The 7,500-nt window shown below is 39.9% G+C and overlaps 3 non-coding genes across 3 annotated transcripts in view; all 3 read left to right on the forward strand.

Moving 5' to 3' along the window:
* Positions 1-2,503: 2,503 nt before the first annotated feature.
* Positions 2,504-4,426, forward strand: LOC135267490 (small subunit ribosomal RNA). Its single transcript, XR_010335910.1, has one exon. It is a non-coding gene; the product is annotated as a small subunit ribosomal RNA (ribosomal RNA).
* A 1,716-nt stretch (positions 4,427-6,142) lies between these two features.
* On the forward strand, positions 6,143-6,299 carry LOC135267502 (5.8S ribosomal RNA). Its single transcript, XR_010335921.1, has one exon. It is a non-coding gene; the product is annotated as a 5.8S ribosomal RNA (ribosomal RNA).
* Positions 6,300-6,775: 476 nt separating this feature from the next.
* The window catches only part of LOC135267498 (large subunit ribosomal RNA), a 4,116-nt gene continuing 3,391 nt past the window's right edge, over positions 6,776-7,500 (forward strand). The window contains exon 1 of the ribosomal RNA XR_010335918.1: positions 6,776-7,500. This exon is cut by the window's right edge and continues 3,391 nt beyond it. This is a non-coding gene — a ribosomal RNA (large subunit ribosomal RNA).

Here is a 7,500-nt window from a genome sequence, read left to right on the forward strand (position 1 = left end):
CTCAAAATCACGATTTTCTTGTAAGACGATTATTTGCAGTTGCTTCCGACTGCGACGAAATGCAGCGTTCATAGTACAAACGAAGTACGACGTTCACAAAGTAATGAAGTAAAACGTAAACATTAAATAATAATAATGCAACCCACAATACATTAATTGTGTATCAAAATTGCATAACTTTTACGAAGTACAACGTTCAAAAATATTAAAGAATTTTATTTCTGTGGTATATAATAAAAAACCAGCAAATTTTTTTGCAAATTACGTATCTGTAAATAAATGTAAACATTTAGCAACTAATCAAAATTGTTTTTTTGCTTAGATATTAAAGTAAAACATAAAAATATATTAAATTTATAGAATGCAACCCGCAGCACACTAGATGTGCATTAATATTGCATAACCTTTACGAAGTACGACGTCCAAAAATATTAAATTTTTTTTATATTGAGGCAAAAAGTGAGAAGACATAAATTAATAATAGTGCAACCTGCAATACACTGAATATGTACTGATGTTGCATAACCTTCACGAAGTACTACGTTTAAATATAAATTAATATTATTGCGACCCGCAATACACTAAATTTGTATTAATATTGCATAACCTACACGAAGTACGACGTTCAAGAATATTAAAGAATTTTATTTCTGTGGTATATAATAAAAAAAACAGCAAATTTTTTTGCAAATTACGTATCTCTAAATAAATGTAAACATTTAGCAACTAATCAAAATTGTTTTTTTGCCTAGACATTAAAGTAAATCATAAAAATACATTAAATTTATAAAATGCAACCCGCAGCACAACAGATGTGCATCAATATTGCATAACTTTTACGAAGTACGACGTCCAAAAATATTACATTATTTTTATATTAAGGTAAAAAGTGAGAAAACATAAATTAATAATAATGCAACCTGCAATACACTTAATATGTACTGATGTTGCATAACCTTCACGAAGTACTACGTTCAAGTATAAATTAATATTATTGCGACCCGCAATACACTAAATTTGTATCAATATTGCATAACTTACACGAAGTACAACGTTCAAAAATATTAAATATTTTATTTGTAGTTTGCATATAATAAAAAAAAACAAATTTTTATGTAAATTACGTATCTGTAAATAAACGTACACATTTAACAATTAAATAAACTTAGTATTTTGGCCTAGATATTAAATTAAAACATAAAAATGCATAATATTTATTAAAATGCAACTTGCAATACACCAAATGTGTATGAATATTGCATAACCTTTGCGAAGTACGACGTTCACGAAGTACGTCGTTTACGAAGTGCGACGTTCACGAAGTACGTCGTTTACGAAGTGCGACGTTCACGAAGTGCGACGTTCACGAAGTACGTCGTTTACGAAGTGCGACGTTCGCGAAGTACGACGTCTACACATTAGGGCACTCAAAATTATTGTTAGGTTGTACGACATTCAGACGTTCCAACTGCGACTAACTACAGCATTCATTTGACTTTGCACATACGACGAACGAAGTACGACGTTTACGAAGTACGGCGCTTAGAATAATTTTGTTTTTATTAATTAATAATTTTTTTTTAAACAAACGTTTTTATAATTAAATTTTATAATGGTTTAAATATAAAATATGACTTTTTAATATTATCAATATTTAAAATATTTTCTCCCCTTTGTGTGTATGCCTTATAGTTATAGAGCTGTGCGCTTCGGTAGACGTCGCCTGTGGAGCTATGTCAGTGGAGCGGTGCGCATATCCAATACCGAGCGGCTGCCTCGATCGGTGTCGCGCTGGTATATGTATGGTAGTGGTGTGTGTCGATGCGTTGAGTGAGGCGATATGAACGGTGTAACGGTTTAGTCGAAGTTTATCATAAATGACGACGACAAAACGACCGATTATGTATACGTTCTGCATTTGCTTCCAATTTATCGACGTTTATCGCACATTTCCGCTATCGAATTCGAATAGGGCTTTGCTTGCGAGATTGCTTTATTTTGTGATTTTGTGGCTCGCCCAGTTCCCCACAGCGAGATTGCGGATGCGGCAAAACGTATTCTCTTACGTTGGCGGTCCTTATGCAATCAAACTTTGTTGAACTAACAAATGTTTGTGATTTAAACAAACAAAAATAATAAATGCGTCAACTCTCTAATATCCGAGCGAGAATATTTATATAATATTCGTAACGTTTATGGATTCGAAAGAATTTCATAAATTCACGTCGCATTCAATCTTGCGAAGAGTGAAGAGAATGTTTGAACTTATAAATCGGCAAAGGTAAAAAATAATATTATAAATATTATTATTATGCCTTTATTGACCGATATATGTGTTGTGGTGTTTAACGACTATATCGTACGAAGAAAAGAAGAAATAGCGTGGCGTTACTTTCTTATATGTTAGATTGTTTCGCACAAACGCGCATATTCTTCATCTTTATAAACGATGATGATGAGTATTTTATTCTCTCGTCTGTCTCAAAAAACACAAAAACACAGTTCCCTGGTTGATCCTGCCAGTAGTCATATGCTTGTCTCAAAGATTAAGCCATGCATGTCTCAGTACAAGCCAAATTAAGGTGAAACCGCGAAAGGCTCATTAAATCAGTTATGGTTCCTTAGATCGTACCCACATTTACTTGGATAACTGTGGTAATTCTAGAGCTAATACATGCAAACAGAGCTCCGACCGGAGACGGAAGGAGCGCTTTTATTAGATCAAAACCAATCGGTGGCGGTTTCGCCGTCATCGTACAACTTGGTGAATCTGAATAACTTTACGCTGATCGCACGGTCTCGCACCGGCGACGCATCTTTCAAATGTCTGCCTTATCAACTGTCGATGGTAGGTTCTGCGCCTACCATGGTTGTAACGGGTAACGGGGAATCAGGGTTCGATTCCGGAGAGGGAGCCTGAGAAACGGCTACCACATCCAAGGAAGGCAGCAGGCGCGCAAATTACCCACTCCCGGCACGGGGAGGTAGTGACGAAAAATAACGATACGGGACTCATCCGAGGCCCCGTAATCGGAATGAGTACACTCTAAACCCTTTAACGAGGATCAATTGGAGGGCAAGTCTGGTGCCAGCAGCCGCGGTAATTCCAGCTCCAATAGCGTATATTAAAGTTGTTGCGGTTAAAAAGCTCGTAGTCGAATTTGTGTCCCGCGCCGCCGGTTCATCGTTCGCGGTGTTAACTGGCGTTTCGCGGGACGTCCTGCCGGTGGGCTTAGCTCGAGAGGGCGGCCCAACTCAATCCCGCCGCGGTGCTCTTCATTGAGTGTCGAGGTGGGCCGGCACGTTTACTTTGAACAAATTAGAGTGCTTAAAGCAGGCTAAAACTTCGCCTGAATACTGTGTGCATGGAATAATGGAATAGGACCTCGGTTCTATTTTGTTGGTTTTCGGAACCCCGAGGTAATGATTAATAGGAACGGATGGGGGCATTCGTATTGCGACGTTAGAGGTGAAATTCTTGGATCGTCGCAAGACGGACAGAAGCGAAAGCATTTGCCAAAAACGCTTTCATTGATCAAGAACGAAAGTTAGAGGTTCGAAGGCGATCAGATACCGCCCTAGTTCTAACCATAAACGATGCCAGCTAGCGATCCGCCGACGTTCCTCCGATGACTCGGCGGGCAGCTTCCGGGAAACCAAAGCTTTTGGGTTCCGGGGGAAGTATGGTTGCAAAGCTGAAACTTAAAGGAATTGACGGAAGGGCACCACCAGGAGTGGAGCCTGCGGCTTAATTTGACTCAACACGGGAAACCTCACCAGGCCCGGACACCGGAAGGATTGACAGATTGAGAGCTCTTTCTTGATTCGGTGGGTGGTGGTGCATGGCCGTTCTTAGTTGGTGGAGCGATTTGTCTGGTTAATTCCGATAACGAACGAGACTCTAGCCTGCTAAATAGGCGTATTTCGACATCCCAAATACCCGCTGGAGCCGGGTTCGCCCGGTCTCTATGTGCGGTTTTTACTGTCGGCGTACAAACAATTCTTCTTAGAGGGACAGGCGGCTTCTAGCCGCACGAGATTGAGCAATAACAGGTCTGTGATGCCCTTAGATGTTCTGGGCCGCACGCGCGCTACACTGAAGGAATCAGCGTGTCCTCCCTGACCGAGCGGTCCGGGTAACCCGCTGAACCTCCTTCGTGCTAGGGATTGGGGCTTGCAATTGTTCCCCATGAACGAGGAATTCCCAGTAAGCGCGAGTCATAAGCTCGCGTTGATTACGTCCCTGCCCTTTGTACACACCGCCCGTCGCTACTACCGATTGAATGATTTAGTGAGGTCTTCGGACCGGTGCGCGGTGGCGTTTCGACGTTGCCGATGTTGCTGGGAAGATGACCAAACTTGATCATTTAGAGGAAGTAAAAGTCGTAACAAGGTTTCCGTAGGTGAACCTGCGGAAGGATCATTAACGTGTAAATGTTGTTGTTTAGTTGTCACACATACACACATTTTGTCTGTGCTGATCAACAAAAAACACACACATACATACACTATTCGTATGATGATCAATTCTCATACAAAATTCTTCATTATGCGTCGAACGGAAAAGCAACAACGGGTCGTCTTGCATTAAGCGGATCTGTTGTTACGTTTTTCGATTTATTTTATAAATCGATTGTAAACGTGCCGTAAACGACGTTTTCGAAGAATTTTTTTGAACATTAACACGAATCAATATTGTCGAAAGATGGTTATGTGCTAACGTTTTATTATTGCTTTCGCAGTGCCGGTCTTAGCGTATTTCCATCATCGTATTCGCTTCGAAAAAAAGTACTAATACAGTGGTGGTGTATAATTAATGTGCAAGAGATGTTGTTGTTGTTGTTGTAGTATTTGTATATGGTTGGAGTTATTTATAATAACAAACAAGAATGAATAATAATGGTGTCTGCCAATACGATCGTACTTTATGTACACGAATAAAACTTTATACATACAAACCATAATAATAAATAAACTCGAAACAACCAACAACAAAATTATTACGCTACTGTACATACAAACACACATTTATACATACCATCATTTTACTTTACCGATGGTGAGTGATGTTTGAAAAATAAACGCTTAGGCTTACGATTTTGTAAGCCAGTCTTTGCGTATTTTCTTCATCGTATTCGCTTCGGAAAAAAGAAAATAAAGATGGTGTATAATTAATGTGTAAAAGAGATGTTGTAGTTGTAATTTAATTTGTAAATGGTTGGAGTTTATTAATAAATAATAATAGGGGCTGTCTATTCGTCTGTACTTTATGTACAAGACTACAAAAACGTTTTATAACAATAAAAAGCTCGAAACAACCAATAACAAAATATACTACTACTATACTACTATACATACAAACGCACATTTATAAATACATAAAATCAATTTACTTTATCGATAGAGAGTGATGTTTGGAAAAAAACGCTTAGGCTTACGGTTTTCGGGTACCTGGGTTCCGCATGCGTCGAAGTAATAATTTACTTTAACGACGCGACGAACCGTAGGAATCTAAATAAAAAAGTTTATTTATTAACTTTTTTAGATTCTGTGGGTTTTAAATGATATACGCCCGACTGACGAAGGAACGTTTTGCACTGCCTGTGCTTTTCTTTTGATTCGTTTTTATGTCGACGGACGTTCTTAGAATGCCCACCAAACGACGTATCACACAAAACACCCTACAATTGTATTGTTTGGTAAATATTGTTGTGATTAAGTTTGTAGCTGTGGCGTTTGTTTGAAGAAAACGTCTGGTTTTTCGACATATTTTCTATTTAATAAATATACATAATGCTTATCGCAAAAGGAGCAGAGTTTTATAGACAAAGTTGATAGAGAAAAAAAACCTAATAGATATATATACGTATTTATAAAACGTTAATATCATCGGGTTATTCTTTATGTAAACTTAAACTATAACTGCATACTCTTTTCGATAAGTAGATACAAATGCCACTTTAATTAAATAAAATATTATAAAATATAACGCCGAACGTTTCTTTCGATTGGTCCGTTTCTCACATATACATCACAATTGTAATAACCTTAAGTAGTTATTTTTGTTGTTGTGTGATGATGAAACGATTTCGATGTGGAACGGTGCGTTATGTAATAATATTTTAAATTTGTTTGAAAAGATTACCCTGAACGGTGGATCACTTGGCTCGTGGGTCGATGAAGAACGCAGCTAATTGCGCGTCAACTTGTGAACTGCAGGACACATGAACATCGACATTTCGAACGCACATTGCGGTCCTCGGATATACTGTTCCCGGACCACTCCTGGCTGAGGGTCGTGTCAATTTCAAAGACTGCTCGGTTTTTGTCTTAAACACAGCGCACAATGTTGTGTAGACAATTACGTCGGAGCGTGTTGGGTGCAAATATGACGCGTTACTATAATTGTTAATTGATTGTCGGTTGTCATAATAAAATATTATGCAACGTAGACAACAATAAAAACAATATAAAAAATAACGCGGCATCCTAAAACGCAATAGCGGCTGACATTCTTATTAGTTTGTTGGTGAAAGTTGGTTTAGACGTAGCACGTCCGATATTAAAAAGCAGCCACAACGCTTAAATTTCGAACGAAGCGATCGTCGTGTCCGAGACGTTAAAGTTGTTTATATGCATATTTTATGCACTATAATTAACAACAACAACATTCTCGCAACGACGTCAGATCGATGTTTGAAATTGTTTGGAGGCAGCCATATAAACGGAATACGTGTAATTATCGTCTGACAAAATAAAGGCAAATTTATATTTGCGACCTCAGAGCAGGTGAGACTACCCGCTGAATTTAAGCATATTATTAAGCGGAGGAAAAGAAACTAACTAGGATTTCCTTAGTAGCGGCGAGCGAACAGGAAAAAGCCCAGCACCGAATCCCGCGGCCGAAACCGGACGCCGGGAAATGTGGTGTTAGGGAGGATCCGTCATCCCGAGATTGTGCGACGCGTCCAAGTCCATCTTGAACGGGGCCACAGCCCATAGAGGGTGCCAGGCCCGTAGTGACCGTTGCCGATAACGGGAGGATCTCTCCTCAGAGTCGGGTTGCTTGAGAGTGCAGCCCTAAGTGGGTGGTAAACTCCATCTAAGGCTAAATATGACCACGAGACCGATAGCGAACAAGTACCGTGAGGGAAAGTTGAAAAGAACTTTGAAGAGAGAGTTCAATAGTACGTGAAACCGTTCAGGGGTAAACCTGAGAAACCCGAAAGGTCGAAAGGGGAGATTCAGCGTGACTCGATAGCGGCGCTAAATGATCGTGCGACGAACGGCGTACGCGTCGTTCGCGCCTTTTGTTTATGCGAACCGAAGTCGAACGCGTGCACTTCTCCCCCAGTAGGACGTCGCGATCCTTTGGGTGTCGATCTAAGGCCCGCGGTGGAGCCCGTTCGAACGGTTCGCCGTTTCGGACGAACCCGCGGTGTTTCCCGGTCGACTCGCTCGAAGGTATGCATATGGCGCCGAGCCGCTACACAGTTAGCG

This window comes from Tribolium castaneum, unplaced genomic scaffold (assembly GCF_031307605.1).
Source record: "Tribolium castaneum strain GA2 unplaced genomic scaffold, icTriCast1.1 ptg000044l, whole genome shotgun sequence".
NCBI lineage: Eukaryota > Metazoa > Arthropoda > Insecta > Coleoptera > Tenebrionidae > Tribolium > Tribolium castaneum.